This window comes from Armigeres subalbatus, unplaced genomic scaffold, assembly GCF_024139115.2.
Source record: "Armigeres subalbatus isolate Guangzhou_Male unplaced genomic scaffold, GZ_Asu_2 Contig30, whole genome shotgun sequence".
NCBI classification, from domain to species: Eukaryota; Metazoa; Arthropoda; class Insecta; order Diptera; family Culicidae; genus Armigeres; species Armigeres subalbatus.
In genome coordinates, this window is record NW_026943042.1 from 233,052 (window position 1) to 249,857 (window position 16,806).

The window sequence follows — 16,806 nt, forward strand, 5'->3', positions numbered from 1 at the left end:
TCGGAATTGTGCTTGGTCAATAATCCACTTAGGATTTCAGTAGAAGAGTCCACATCAACAAATGAATAAATCTTCTCAATTACGACTAAATAAACATAGTTGCTGATATAATAACTGCAATAGCAATGATATTTGTATTTAAGTTCTATAAATACATTTTTTTTCATGAATTTATCAAATATGGATTACACAATACTTGGACACGTTTCGCACTTCCGTTTCTTGATTTAGTATAACTCTAATATTCAAAAGACTTCGAATGAGTGTAACCTTGCAAGTTCTACAGTAGAGGAAAGTGTTATCGCGATTTTCACTGTTTGGATAGTATATGGAACGGTGGTACGGTTTTAGAACCCTATTACACGGGCATGTGCTACCAACGAATGGGGATGACGAACTCCCCAACAGATGGTGCGTGTTGGTAGCTGGGTGACAGATTATAGGACGGAAGTCGGGAAATGACACGAAGAATGTCGAGAATGGAGAGAAAAAGGGTGGGGACAGGGGATTCGGAGTGGAGATTGCTTTCGGAGAAGTTGAATGTGAAGCCTCGTGGCGAACAGTCTTTTCTTTTCGTGGAAGGAGAACAAAATTAAAGCGAGTTTCGAAACGTGCGAATAATATTGCGTGAGTCATGAAGGACAGTTCGGTCCATCGGCCGTTTTGCTTCCGGCCCAGCTATCGTCGCCTTTACGGTTGCCGTTGATTTTGACCGTCGCCCCGCAAATCTGTTGGTCCAGCTATCGCCGCCGTTGCCGCCATCGGAAATCCTGCCCAGTGCTCGAAAAGTCTGCTGCCCCAGCTACCGTCGCGTCGCCGCTCCATTCGCCGGTTAGGTTATCGCCGCCATCGTGAATAATCCTGACCATCGCTAAGCAAGACTACCGCCCCAGTTACCGTCGCCATCAGCATTCCTGCCCCACTGTCAAGCCTGTCAACCTATTACCGCCATCGCGATTGTCGCTGATCCAGTGCGTCGCCCAGTCAGCCTGCTAGCCTATAGTTGCTGCCGCCATCGCGATTCTCGCCGTGATATCAGCCGTCCTGACACTGCCGCCCTCAATAGCGGGTCATCTCCAACCTGTCAAGCTACGTTATTGGACCCCTCCCCCTTCATCAAAGGCTAGCGTTTCCATAAGAAGCACCACCATCCGGTCCGTAAATTAGGCCGAATTACTTGCCGGTCCTGTCAGGGACTACCCTACGGCTCCAGCCTTACCAATTCACTTCCTTGCCGTGTAGCATACGAGTGAGTAATATAAGTTCCAAAAACTAACCCACAACTCCGTTGCTAACCAGATCCGAACGCCTCCCCGCTTCCTCAAAGCGACCCTGTGACTCGAGGACCAAAAGGAGGCCTTTCGCGCTCACCCCTTCTGGGTTCCGGACAGAAATCCTCGAGGGCTAAAAGAGCCGTACCAGTAGAGTATAACATGAGTTAAATTAGAATTATTTGTTTAATCACTATCAATAGAAATTATTTGTGTTTGAAAAATAGAGAAATGTAAAAAAGACGAAAATTTTTCACTTGTTGTTAAAATTAGACAAAGTCTTAAAATATTTTTCCCCATGATTTTGTTGTTCGTATCAATGTTTTTGATGCTGGAATTCAAAACCAATAATTTGAAAATCAGCCTATTTATTGATAGATAAACTTGAGAGATCAATATACCTTAACTCTTGTTGAAATGGTTCATCATTTCATGATTTACTCGTTCAACTTATTAATTTAAATGGCCATGTATGACTGCGAAGTGAAATGGATCAATCCTATGCTTTACACAGAAAAAATAATGAAAAGTAATCAGCGCGTAAATGATAAAGGCGTGGAAAATTACACTATTCGGCGTACATGGATCTTTACCAACAAATTCAACCTATGTGTGCAATTGTGCATAGCATTATGACACAAATTCGTATAAAAAGTGACATAATGCAATACAAATTGCATACATTCAGGTGATAATATCGTTTAAATTTACAATATTTTTGGCATGTCTTTATGTGCATTACTTTCGTATAAATTTCAACAACTTTTTCTATCTGTGTATCATCGAAATATTTACGTTTTTTCACTTACCCAGCTGTACCTTACGTTAGCAGATCGCACTGTCGATCCAAAACATATTTTAGTTACCAGATAAAGATTGTCGCTGTCGTCGCTGTCCGGAACATGTTTTGCTGGCGAGGATAGGGGATCTAAATGTCAATGAAGGAAATACATACGATTTGACAGTTAGATACCACACATGTTTCGAACAGCAGAACAGTTTCGAACAGTTTCAAGGGAAGCGACAATCTTTATCTGGTAACTAAAACATCTTTTGTCGATCCGGATAAAGAACAGTACTTATTACTTATGTATCGTCTATGGTACATTAGACTGGCCCAGGAAACAAAAAGTCTAATTCCACGGGGCACCCCCCAGGATTGTGTCTTTGGGTGAGAAAATCAAACTCTGAAAATTTCAGCTCAATCGCTTGTTGCATAAGCTGGCGCATTTGATTTAAGGTTTGTATGGGGATTTCAGCCAAAATGTATAGGAAAATACACCTCCGTCACTCATTCGATCTGGAAATTGGTTCTGATTGCTCGACTGACCTCAGAATTGCAAAAACGGCAGTTGGTATGCTACAGAACAATTTCACAGAACATTGTATGATGATTAAATAAACTTTTATATGGGTTTCGGCTGATGCGATTCGATCAAAAAACCCAAAAATACACAAATCAGCTCCTAATAATTCAGCCGAAAATTATATAAAAGTTCATTCAATCATCATGCAATGTTCTGTGAAATTGTTCTGTAGCATACCAACTGCCGTTTTTGCAATTCTGAGGTCAATCGAGCAATCAGAACCAATTTCCAGATCAAATGAGTGACGAAGGTGTATTTTCCTATACATTTTGGCTGAAATCCCCATACAAACTCAAATGCGCCAGCTATTTTAATGGCAACTTTTCCAATGAACCAATATTTTAAGCCTATAACAATTTGAAAAATTGAAAAAAAAATGAAAAAGCGCTAAACCGGTGAACCAGCCTGATGAATTGTCTTGAAATTGGTTCAAAATTGGGCAAATGTTAGGCTAAACTTGAAAAACAGCACTGTTTCGGTTTTTTGTTTTATTTTTGTAAATAGTTTTTTTTTGTTGTCTTTATTTAGGAGACTTTCAACCCGAGGCTTGTAAATAGTTAGAGGCGTCAAAAAATATGAGTTTTTTGGGATTAAATGACCTCAAATAAATTAAATAATTGGATAGATTAATTGAATTGGGCAAATAAAATTTTATGATGGGATAGTTTTTAAGTCTTCAGTGAGAACCGGCCCGAGGAATTGATCTGTCAAATGTCAGGCCGAAAAACATTTGCAGCAGTTTTTTTTTAATTTTTTTATTTTTGGTTCGGAAAAGTAGTTAGAAGCGTTAGACGTTAGAGGTGTTGCTACTTGAGCTTTATATTGATCCTCCGTATTTAAAAGTTATGCGCAAAAGTCTTTAAAATATTTTGTAGTGAGAGGCGCCATTTCTCCGTTTGGATGCTGATGCTGAAATTGTTTATTTCTTCTCACTTTCTTCTTAATTCATTACAAAATCCTGTTTTTTTGTTCCTACTTGATGCAATGAAATATTGTGCAATGCATTGCTCATTCTTTGAATTCTTCGTTTCGCAAATCTTGGTTTTCAGAAAACGTCGTAGCTATAAATAGGAATCATTAATCAAACTAACGCCGTCTTTTTATAGCGTGTCAACATACCAAAAATGTTGTCCTAATTTGTCACTCTTCCCAGCATCCGCATCAAAAGCAGCAGCAACCAGCAGTGTTTAAATCTCAAGTTTATAATCGCTAGTGGCACCAATTTTTTTTTCTCTCTATGCTAAGTAGAGAGAAGACAGACTGAACTAATCTAAACCATTCAGTCACCACGCTCATAAAATAGAAACAGAAGAAAGGCGCAGAAAGTGTTTTGTTAACGCTCCGGTTATTGTCACCGGATCACCCCCGAAGCATTATTCGTCTTTAACTGACTGTAAACAAGAATCACGCCGAGCTATTATAGACCCAGAGGTGCTTAGTTGTGACATATCAAGTGCGACATCCATCATTATTCTGGATCGCTCCGAAGATCGCGGGGGCTGCTCGACGACAAAGAAAAGACCCTCAAAGCGTCCACGGATTTCAACTTCATTGGAGTAACTGCGTCGATCTAGTTCGTTGCCTGTATGCTGTTTAGCATGAAGTAAGCAAGATCAACACCCAAAGATAAAACATACTCTCATCACTTAACGCAAGATTTCGACATTAATTAAATCATTTAAGAACCCAACGCATATCACTTCAACGAAGGCGCGTTGAAAACGAGTCGCACAGTGGGCTATGTCTGGGCAAGTTCTATGTTTATGAAATAAAGTTGATAGAGGGCTATGTCTCTACATCTTCTGAATAATTTTGAACTTTCCATTTGAATAAACTTTGGAAATTGTTAATCTAACTGTCGGCCACTGTCCGGCGATATTAACTAGATACGTCTCGAGGTGGGAACGAACTTGTGTTGGCCGCCACCGGAGCAACTCCATCGTTCGAATGTAGAAATATCGCATCCCATCCCGGGCAACCGAACCGACAGCCACGTCGTCATCGTTAAATTGTTAATTTTATTTTGCTCTGTTTTTTCGCTCTATAAACGTTAAAATTGGATAGAGGAGTTAATGGCGATTCGGCAGACAGGCACCACCCTGGGTGGCATAGGTCACCGCCATAGGCTTCATTCGTCGTCCTCCGCATCAGAGCCACGGTGCGGTGCCGAATGCCTCCAGCTCTGGCAGCAAAGGTCGTAAACTGTACTTTCTCACGAGCTCGCTCCTTAGAGCAAGAGCAGAAGCAGAGCAGCTCTTCGCCCAGCCAGTGATGAAATCAAATTAGAAAGGTGGTTTCTAGCTGACGACAAGTGTGATGCATTGGGAGGCAGTGTTGTGGGATCCGCGTTGGGGTATCTCATTGGATCATGTGTGTCGAGTGAGCATTGAAACAAATGATAGATTTTGTTTTTTTACCAATCATGTTTTTCAGGGAATTCCGCAATCAAAATTGGTCGATCTTTATTACCTTTGTCGTGTATAAGATCATGTGCGGATCACACGGTGAAGTTGACTTTTTATCTTTCATTGAACAAAAGACTGCTCAAAGACTAAATACATCATGATTAGTAAATGATGTAAAGAAATGGTGAAGAATAATAAGGTATTCAGACTATGCGCTATACTACCTACAATCGCATATTTGTCCCCTATGAATAGGAAATCCATCAAAGATGGGACTGATATGCGATCACAGCAGGTATATCACTTGATGTGAAACGTCATATTCTTTTAGATTTATTCAAGTTTAGTTTCAAATTATTGTGTGCTAGATAGGGTAAATGATATATTTTGGACATGTACATATTTTGGACAAGCCTGAGCTTCTTCGATCAATTTTAGATAATATGTAGGAAAATTTTTATCGAAAGTATGATCATTGCATACTTTTACCTCAACTCTAGCGGCTCCTAATGAGAATTCACAAATCAACTATTATTTATCTTTAATATTACCTAAAATGTAAAGCTTTCTACCAAAGTGCCTGCTTGACGCCAGTATGCAGGAGAACATGCATTATAGGACTCTTCGTAACATGCACCTGAAACACGTTTAAATTGGACGGCAATTAAACGGCAATCTTGAGGTCTTGCGGCCAAAGTTTGATTGTAATTGAGATACTAACATATTCCAATCGCTTAACATGAACTTGAGACGGATGAAAAAGGAGTGACCAAAATGAAGTTATGTTTTTATGCATCAGACATTTATTGGTCACCCCATGTACAGTACATGGATGAACCATTAATTGCCAACTTTCAGGCTGTTTTCAATGATATCGATAAGATTTAGAAACAATGTTAATTTCTGGTTTAATCTATGTCAGTTAAGCAAATAAATGCATTTAAATGAATGTGGATACGTGTAGGTAAGTCATACCATTGAGATCTGTAGGTGGCCATTTTTAAATTAGGAGAAAATGACTCTGTCCAAAATATATGCATTTTCCATGTCGAAATTATATATCTGATGTCCAAAAAGAAAATATTTCAGTTCGCAGTATATCACAGTTTACACCTAGTAAACGTAATTTACTCAAAAATTGGGCAATGGAGACACAAGACTAATCATAGGTTATGTATTTGGATGAACCTAGTGGTTTTCAATTGTTTTATACTATTCAATCTCGATATATTTTCTAATGAATGTCCTGCGCTTGTCTAAAATACATCATTTACCCTACATCAAGAATTCTTACGTACTTTAAACGTTACTATAAATGGAAATAATATATTTATTCTACCCCTTTACGGCCACAAAACTTAATTTAGAGATGAGCCAGCCTAGGGATGCAAGTCTATTTAATAAAGACTTTTTTTTTTGTTCTGGCCTACATTGAGTAAATTCTTTAGCCGCTAGGTCAAGAGCAGCCTGGTACCTCCGCCGGGAGCCTACTAATCGCCGGGTATCGTTGAGGCCGCTCCGATGGAACTAGAACATAATCGACATAATTTCTTTAACACACCGAATACCGTGTTCAGATTTAAATGAAGTTTAAAATCTATATCTCAGCGCCCGTTGACCGATTTTCAAAATTCTTTTATTGATCTTTTACCCATCTGATGTCGTTTCATAATACTGGCGTTTTGTGTTTCTAGAGGTGCTCAGTTTTCCTCTGGAATGCCGTGAGTCAAGACACTGCCAATCGAAAAATTGTAAAATTTGGCTTACTCAATATAACTAAGCATAGTTTATTACTATTCCATAAGGCACTGCCACATAAACTTTTTGAACATCCTTAGATACCTTTGGAATGATCGAAGTCGAAGTGTGCCGAGCTACGAGTAAGACGCGAAAATCACCGCTGTCAATTTTTTTTTTCGTTTTCTGAGGACTTGGATTAATCCAAAACCTTAATCAGTCATGTTTAAACTAGAAAAAAAATACGCGCCTGGAAGTGACCACCATGAAGTGAAGTGGACTGCTAATCAAAAATTCAGATGGACCCGCTTGTCTGTACTTCCTGTTCCGTCAAGAAAATTACTACAGAGTAAACCGTTTTTGAAAGATGGCAGGCAACAGTTTGGCTGTATTTTTTTGGATGAATGAAAATTTTAAAAAAATGTGAAAGTTATCTTTGCAAGTATGAAAAATTGCAGAAAAATCAACAGTGAAAGTTTAAAAGAGGTGGACCAAAGTGACTAAAGGATTGTGATTCTGAGGGCGCCATTGAACAACAAATGCTGATGAAGACGAGAATATGTGCTCAAGAATTGAACCATACTTTACTAATTCAAACAAGACGATGGACCTCGGATATCTCAAACATACGCCAACTCATTTCCACGAAAATTCGGTGAGCCCTTTCAGATTATCCTTGTTATCCATTTGCTTTTAGTCTGCGTTACATTCTATTTTTATTATTCAATGAAATTTGCTGTATATTTTCTGATTTAAAAGTCAGAAATGCTACGATTTCTGTCTTTCTTGTACCAACATTAGTATTTAGTTAAGAAAATTATTTTGAGCTTTATAGTGGATTGTCTTCACTTGTCATAGGACGAGTTTGTACGGTCCCGTTTGGTTCCACCACTTGGTTGTGCCTTGGCGGATGCGTGTTTTGGCCTCAGCAGAGGATGACCTTACTGTTGAGGTCGAGATACGTGTCTGCCGGGACACAATTGGGTGGTGGAGTTGGATGGGATTGTGCAAACTCGTCTTATGACAAGTGGATTAGTATTTAATAATTCCTTATGGGCTTAGATCTGTGTGCTCGTTTATCTTGTGATTCGAAAGCTCATTCCATAAGTATGATTTTAATCAAAAGACAAATATTAACAATATAAATATTAAAATATGTATCAAAATATTCACCTTACTATATTGACATATGTAAAACCAAGGTAATTCCAATTAAACTATAGAGCTTAAAATCTTTCATAAAAAATAACTGAGAAGGATTGTTTTTAAAAGGTATATCATATTTGTTGTAGAACAAACAGTTCATCCTTTTTATTCAAGAGACTGATATTTCAATTAAATCCGTTATTTTCAATTAAAATTTTATGGCCTCTGAATTCCATCTTAAGTAAACAAATTATCTGTTGCATTTTATAACATATTGAATAAATTAGGAAGTGGGATAAGACCGTGTACACTAATTCACAGAAAAAATCCTATTTATTGCCATAAAAGTCTGCAAGTCTGTTGTAACTGCAATACCGAGTCACTGCTACGGAGCATCCAATGATTTTTTTTTTAAATTTTTGTTTCTTGGAGAATTAAGGAGCATTCATGATCTTAAAACAAGATGATCAAAAATAAATTTGTTTGTGTATCATTATGTGTAAGAATGTAAATATACTCTTTTTACTGTGTTTTTATTTTTTTTGTTACACATATATTTTTTATTTTTTACTTTTTTGCTTTTACAAGTCATCAATTGTAAGGAAGGTCGGATTTTTTTTTTGGAAGGGATGTTGGTTTTGAAGCACATAGTTGGGTTTGCCATTGGAGGGTGTTTTTATGAGGTGTGCGAGGGAGAGTTTGGCTGCCGGTGGGACTTGAACCATTGAACCATTGAACCATTGAACACGGACGTATTACCAATTATAAAACAGCTGCCCTCGCGAGAAAGCTGTCCCATAACCAGCTAATAACGGTGGCATATGAGTCAATTCCCCGTATCCATCGAATCCTACTTAAGCAATATTTCACATCTTTTCTCTCTACCCAACTATGTGTATCGAAATTGAACAACAGTCGATCGCGTTTGAATCACAAACATGTGCTTCTGCCTGTCGTATTGAGGCGGGTTTGCTTCTGCTACGACAATAGAGGCTTGTTTGCATCATTTATTCATCCACTTAGAATTGATTTGTTGATCAAAATCATTATCATATCAGGGGAAGGGAATTTAATTTCTTTTGCTCTTTTTCGTTTCAGAGAGCGAGCAAAGGCGCTTAAACCTAGGCTATTAGCCAGGGCAAGGCTAATACCTTCGCCCCATCCGAGGAAAATCATCGGCAAGGATAATGGAATGACATAAATTTCTTAGCAAAGTCACTCCCAACGTATTTCCACAAATTTTCTATCATATGCTTATAATGATACTCCTAAACCACCATCCAATTCCTTGTCATCTATGAGGGCGTCGGTGAGTCGCTGGCCTATCGTTAAGTAGATGTCATATCATCATTTCCTTCCCTTTCCTAGTAACGGAGAAGATGGGCGTGGCCGGCAATGATAGCTTTCATGTTTTATCATTTTGGACCCCCAATTGGATTTCCATTGAATCCCAAATAGAAATCCATAAGCAATTGGGGTAAGAAAGGTAAAGAATATACATGACAACTCTCAGTATGCAATCTACGAAATACTCCGTTACAACGCAACGCAACGCATTGGGTAATTTCTTTAGCCGCTAAGTCAGGAGCAGCCAGGCACCTCCGCCGGCAGCCTACTAATCGCCGGGCATCGCTGAGGCCGCTCAGATGGAACTAGAACAAAATCGCCACGTTTTCTTTAACACGCCGAATACCTACCGAAATCAGATTTGAAGGAAAGCCCGTTGACCGATTTTCAAAATTCTTTCATTGATCTTTTACCCATCTCATGTAGTTTCATAATACTGGCGTTTTGTGTTTCTAGGGGTGCTCAGTTTTCCCCTGGAATGCCGTGAGTCAAGCAACTGCCAATCGAAAAATTGTAAAATGGGGTTACTCAGTATAATTAAACATAGTTTATTACCATTCCTTAAGGAAATGCCACATAAAGTTTTTGAACATCCCTAGATGCCTTTGAAAGCATCTTTTTTATTATTTATTTAGTTTACATCTAAACAGATAACACTGAATAAACAATTTGACGCCAACAATTTGAATACACGGTTCGAGGCCGCATCTCTCCATCCTCGAATGCGCCCCACGCTCGCCAAGTCGTTTTACACCTGGTCTGCCGACCTCGCTCGTTGCGTTCCACGCCGTCTCGTACCTGCCGGATCGGGAGCGAACACCATCTTTGCAGGGTTGCTGTCCGGCATTCTTGCAACATGCCCTGCCCATCGTACCCTTCCGGCTTAGCTACCTTTTGGACACTGGGTTCGGCGTAGAGCTGGGCGAGCTCGTGGTTCATTCTTCGCCGCCACACACCGTCTTCTTGCACACCGTCAAATATGGCCCTAAGCACCCGTCTCTCGAATACTCCGAGTGCTTGCAAGTCCTCCTCGAGCATTGTCCATGTTTCATGTCCGTAGAGGACAACCGGTCTTATAAGCGTCTTGTACATGACACATTTGGTGCGGTGGCGAATCTTTTTCGACCGCAGTTTCTTCTGGAGCCCGTAGTAGGCCCGACTTCCACAGATGATGCGTCTTCGTATTTCCGGCTTGATAACTTCCCACGAACTCGTTCACTAATGGTGACAGACGACGGAAGATGATCTGGGATATCACTTTGTAGGCGGCATTAAGGATGGTGATCGCTCGAAAGTTCTCACACTCCAGTTTGTCGCCTTTCTTGTAGATGGGGCATATAACTCCTTCCTTCCACTCCTCCGGTAGCTGTTCGGTTTCCCAGATTCTGACTATCAGTTTGTGCAGGCAAGTGGCCAGCTTTTCCGGGCCCATCTTGATGAGCTCAGCTCCGATACCATCCTTACCAGCTGCTTTATTGGTCTTTAGCTGTTGAATGGCATCCTTAACTTCCCTCAAGGTGGGGGCTGGTTGGCTTCCATCGTCCGCTGAACCGTAGTCATCTCCTCCGCTGCCTTTACTTTCACTGCCTGTACTCTCAGCGCCATTCAATTGTTCCTCGTAGTGCTGCTTCCACCTATCGATCACCACACGTTCGTCCGTCAAGATGCTCCCATCCTTATCCCGGCACATTTCGGCTCGCGGCACGAAGCCTTTGCGGGATGCGTTGAGCTTCTGATAGAACTTGCGTGTATCTTGAGAACGGCACAGCTGTTCCATCCCCTCGCACTCCGCTTCTTCCAGGCGGCGTTTCTTCTCCTGAAAAAGGCGGGTCTGCTGTCTCCGTTTCCGTCTATAACGTTCCACGTTCTGCCGGGTACCTTGCTGCAGCGTGACCGCCCGCGCTGCGTCCTTCTCCTCCAGAATCTGTCTGCACTCTTCGTCGAACCAATCGTTCCGTCGACTTCGACCCATATACCCGACGTTGTTCTCCGCTGCGTCGTTAATGGCTGCTTTGACTGTATTCCAGCAGTCCACAAGAGGGGCCCCATCGAGCTCACCCTCTTCCGGCAACGCTGCCTCGAGATGCTGCGCGTATGCAGTGGCGACATCAGGTTGCTTCAGTCGCTCTAGGTCGTACCGCGGCGGTCGTCGGTACTGAACATTGTTGATGACGGATAGTTTTGGGCGCAGCTTAACCATCACCAGATAGTGGTCAGAGTCGATGTTAGCGCCACGATATGTCCTGACGTCGATAATGTCGGAGAAGTGCCGTCCATCAATCAGAACGTGGTCGATTTGTGATTCTGTCTGCAGTGGTGATCTCCAGGTGTACCGATACGGGAGGCTGGAAGTAGGTGCTGCGAATGGCCATATTCTTGGAGGCGGCGAAATCAATTAGTCGTAGGCCGTTTTCGTTCGTCAGCCGGTGAGCGCTGAACTTTCCAATAGTCGGTCTAAGCTCCTCCTCTTGGCCAACCTGAGCGTTCAAATCTCCTATTATGATTTTGACGTCGTGACTTGGGCAGCTGTCGTACTCACGTTCCAGCTGCGCGTAGAATGCGTCCTTATCATCATCAGTGCTTCCGGAGTGTGGGCTATGGACGTTGATTATGCTGAAGTTGAAGAACCGGCCTTTGATCCTCAACTTGCACATTCTTTCATTGATCGGCCACCACCCGATCACGCGCCTTTGCATATCGCCCATCACTATGAAAGCTGTTCCCAGCTCGTGTGTGTTGCCGCAGCTCTGGTAGATGGTATGATTACCTCTAAACGTTCGCACCATTGATCCCTTCCAACAAACCTCCTGCAGCGCTACGATGCCGAATCCACGGTCCTTGAGCACATCGGCGAGTATGCGTGTGCTCCCGATGAAGTTGAGAGATTTGCAGTTCCACGAACCGAGTTTCCAATCGCTAGTCCCTTTTCGTCGCAGTGGTCTTTTTTTTTTTTTTACAAGGGAGAATGCATTTACACACTAACCCAGTACACGTGCATTGTAGTTGCCAAACTACCACACGGAAGTGTACTGGAGTGTCGGACTCGACCATACCGGTAATACCGACTAAACTCCCTTGGGCTCCACCATCGTGTCCCCCAGGAACTACCTCGCAGTACTACTTCTGAGGGGATGGCAGTACTAAGCGTACTCGCTCATTATCGCTCACACAGGCACTCGTCCTATGCGAGACTGACTTGGGTGCTCGCACACCATTCACTCCATTTGAGTCTTACTTGGATGCTCTCCCGCTGCCAGGCCTCGAGGTGTCAATAGCGGTAACTGCCTGGGCCTACAGATATTACGCTACGACACTCCTGCCTCAGCACGAGCAGATCAATCACATCACTGCCGAAGCAGACCACACGCTACCCTGCCGAAGCAGGGACACTCCCCATGCACCACATGTGCGCAACTGTAGGTGTGTGGGTACAACCCACTGCTACCCTGCCGCCAAAGCAGCTTCTCCAAAGACCATTCGCTCCATGTGACCCTTTTTCGGGTGCTCACTCTAACACTCCACTGCCATGCCTCGAGGTGTCGATAGGTACCTCGACTCCTACCTCAGCATGTGCAGTCCATACTCAGACTTCTGCTGCGCTTCGAGGTGACAATAGCGTGGTCTTCGCAGTGGTCTTCGCCGATGGTTCCGGTCCGTACTCTCTTGTTGATTGTTCGTTGCTTATGATTTTTTAAAGGCTGGCTTGCAGGGCCTGACACCAAACCCCCTAAATTTCCGGAGGACCATTCCTCCTTATTTCCGGTGGACTATGGTGCACAGTTTCACTTAGAGTCCCTCGCTGGCACTCGGACGATGATCAGCCACCCCTAACATGGAAAACAGATGCTGTTGTGAGCCGATCCTGACATGGAGAACAGACGCTCAATAAGAGAGGAGCAAACCCCCCCTTCCCTGTCAGCATACGACCATAGTTCCCACCGGGCTTGGTTACCCGATCTTCCCTAAGGTTGCTCGTATCCCGGCCAGCACCGCGGGGAGGTAGGGATAGGAGTTGCTGGGTAAAAGGCTAAGGACCACGAGATGAAGTCTATTTAATTCCTTCAGGTACGCGAAGTACCAATGGTACGCGTTACCCAGCATTTGCCGTGCCGGGTGTAACAGCCGGGGTACGATTTTCAACAGATCCAGTCAATTCATTTGCTTCGCGGATGACATGGACATTGTCGGCCGAACATTTGCAAAGGTGGCAGAACTGAACACCCGCCTGAAACTTGAAGCAACAAAAGTTGGACTGGTGGTGACTGCATCAAAGACAAAGTACATGCTTGTGGGCGGAACCGAACGCGACAGGGCTCGCCTGGGAAGCAGTGTTACGATAGACGGGGATACCTTCGAGGTGGTCGAAGAATTCGTCTACCTCGGATCCTTGCTAACGGCTGACAACAACGTTAGTCGTGAAATACGAAGGCGCATCATCTGTGGAAGTCGGGCCTACTACGGGCTCCAGAAGAAACTGCGGTCGAAAAAGATTCGCCACCGCACCAAATGTGTCATGTACAAGACGCTTATAAGACCGGTTGTCCTCTACGGACATGAAACATGGACAATGCTCGAGGAGGACTTGCAAGCACTCGGAGTATTCGAGAGACGGGTGCTTAGGACCATCTTTGGCGGTGTACAAGAAGACGGTGTGTGGCGGCGAAGAATGAACCATGAGCTCGCCCAGCTCTACGGCGAACCCAGTATCCAGAAGGTAGCTAAAGCCGGAAGGGTACGATGGGCAGGACATGTTGCAAGAATGCCGGACAGCAACCCTGCAAAGATGGTGTTCGCTTCCGATCCGGCAGGTACGAGACGGCGTGGAGCGCAACGATCGAGATGGGCAGACCAGGTGCAAAACGACTTGGCGAGCGTGGGGCGTATCCGAGGATGGAGAGATGCGGCCTCGAACCGTGCATTGTGGTGTCAAATTGTTGATTCAGTGTTATCTGTTTAGATGTTAACTAAATAAATGAAATGAACTACCAGCGGCGTACGAAAATCATTGGCTGCGGTGGCACAAATGTAAGTTGTACTTTGCCTCTAATGTATTTTCTGAATACGTATCCGGCAACAACTGTGGAAAAAAATCTTCAGAAAATGGTTGTTAATAGGCCTTAAAATACGCCTTGGGAATGTTGATTGCAAGTTACGTTCGTCAGACCTTTGAAATAAGAGATGAGAGAGGTACAAATTTCCGTTATTGTTTTCAGCGTTTGTTGAGCGATTCAACACAATATAAAATATGTAGGGGGAAAGACGGCTTTGGCAGGTTTTGTTCTATTATTGGCAGGGGGGTTTTTGTCGACCAAATTTTATGAAATGTGGCCAAAATATTCTATGATATGCAAAGAATGTTTATGCCAAATTTGAGCATAGTCAGTCATTAAAAACCCCCTGCCAATAATAGAACAAAACCTGCCAAGGCCGTCATTCCCCCTACTACACAAGTGCGAAAGCACCTTAAAGTATACTCTGTAGCTGTAATATCAATACAAAATAAGTTTCAACTGACGACATCTTTGAATATTGATTTCTGCATCTGCGCTAATGAAATAATTGTGACCACATAACCACATCAACAATTCCAACGCTTGAATAATCCCGGAGATATCGGGTCAAAATTCAACCTTGTGACAGTTGCTATATCGCAATAAATTACGCCATGATCCGGCTATGATGACGGCCATCACTTTGATCGTTCCCTAACGGCTTTGCGGGGATCTTCCCATTTTGCAGAGCAGTAACACCGCAATACCTCGCATCCATTTCTTCGGGGTCGACCATATCGCTTATCTACCCCCGTAGAATCTCCGTCTGACAGCTCCTTTATGGCAATTAAATCATATGTATAGCGCGTACGCGGACCCCATCTGATAGAAGAGCGCATTCGCAATGCACGATGAAGGTAGAAGATGCAATTAATTTTCAATTAAAATACTTTTATTACACTTTTCATCCGATTGTAGATTACTGGTTGACTGCGACAGGTTGATTGGAGATGCCTCGGCCGTGTGTGTAGAAGAAGCAGCCCCTGAGATAGGACATTCCGATGGGTGCCCTTTGACCACGATCAATTGCGCAGCTCTATCAAAATATTTCTACACTTGCACTGATGTATATGTCCGCGGCCGGCATCACAATCTAACGGTTCCCCGGCAAGGTTTGCACGACCTTTTATCAAATCTTCTGAGTGACGTCCCGAGGCACCCTCAACCAGCCACAAAACGTCTAATATCTCTATTTCCCACCAAATTAGCGCAAATAAATCCACACACCAACATCACGCTTTTGCCGACTTGCCATTCTTGGAGGCATTTCTCAGCAAGCACCCATAGAGCACCGACAGACTGGACCCTGATCGACCCAGCTAAAGACGGATGAGGCGAGCGAGAGCCCCATCAGGTTTGTTCTACTTTAATGGATTGATTAATCATAATGAAATATTATTATCATTAATGTAGCATTAGCCTATCTCTGGTTTACAGCACCATTAGGTCGAACCGAAGCGCTGTGGACCAGGCAGGTACCGTGGGGTATCTCTTCCTTTCGAGCCGAGGGATTGCATTATATTTCCTTTGCACTGGCCGTCATAAATCCGGCTCGATCGATGCGCCGACATTTGCTGGCCGGGCTAACCGAACGCGTGTGAATTTGAAAAATCGGCAGGTTAGGTCCAAATCCGCACGGCAACGGGAACGTGTGAAAGGTAAATACCCGGTCATGTCGTTGCCATTTCGGCAGGCACTTTGATGATGACGCAGGCACGCTTTTATCGTTGCTGGATTTGGCTGAACGCATGCTATTTTCAAATTGGCATTTGAAGTCTTAAACGGTCACATGATCCGTGATGTCGTTGGAAACTGACTGGGGAAGTTCCAATGGGATAACCCATAAATGACCTCAAGTAATTTTATATATTTCTTATCACATTTGAAAAATGTTTATACGAATCTTTGTGGCATTTCTTGAGACCTTTCCCAAAAAATTACAAAACCATTTCGAATTTAATTTATATGTAGATTTATTTGAAGTTGTTCTATTTTAAATTTCTTGATAAAATATTAACAGCATAGCTGTTGAGTCACCTCTAAGAACAATATTCTTAATAATTTTCTCTCGCCGCTCGATAATTTAAAGTACAAATAAACTAAGAGATAATATCCCATCAATTTAAATCAAACTATTTAAAAATTTGCAGAAATAAAAACGGAACTATCAAGCTACAATGGATTCGAATTACAGGAAGAACAAACAATCGAAAATAAAAATCACACATACCGGAAATGTAATTAAAATCCGGCACCAATCCAATCAAACATCAATCAAGAATAAATTCAAATAAAATGATAAATGCATCCAAATCTCAATCAAATCCAAATCTAAATCAGATTCCAGAACGAATTAAATATTAATGTTATCCTAAACCAATACCTTCCAAATCCAAATCTATTCCAATATAAAATCAAAACCAATCCAAATACAATGTGAATCCAATCCAAATCCAATCCAGATCCAATCCAAACCCAATCC

At 42.5% G+C, this 16,806-nt stretch overlaps 1 pseudogene; it reads left to right on the forward strand.

Annotated features, from left to right (window-relative positions):
• LOC134203958 (uncharacterized) overlaps window positions 1-15,925 on the forward strand; it is a 59,323-nt pseudogene extending 43,398 nt beyond the window's left edge.
• The last annotated feature ends 881 nt before the right edge of the window (window positions 15,926-16,806 follow it).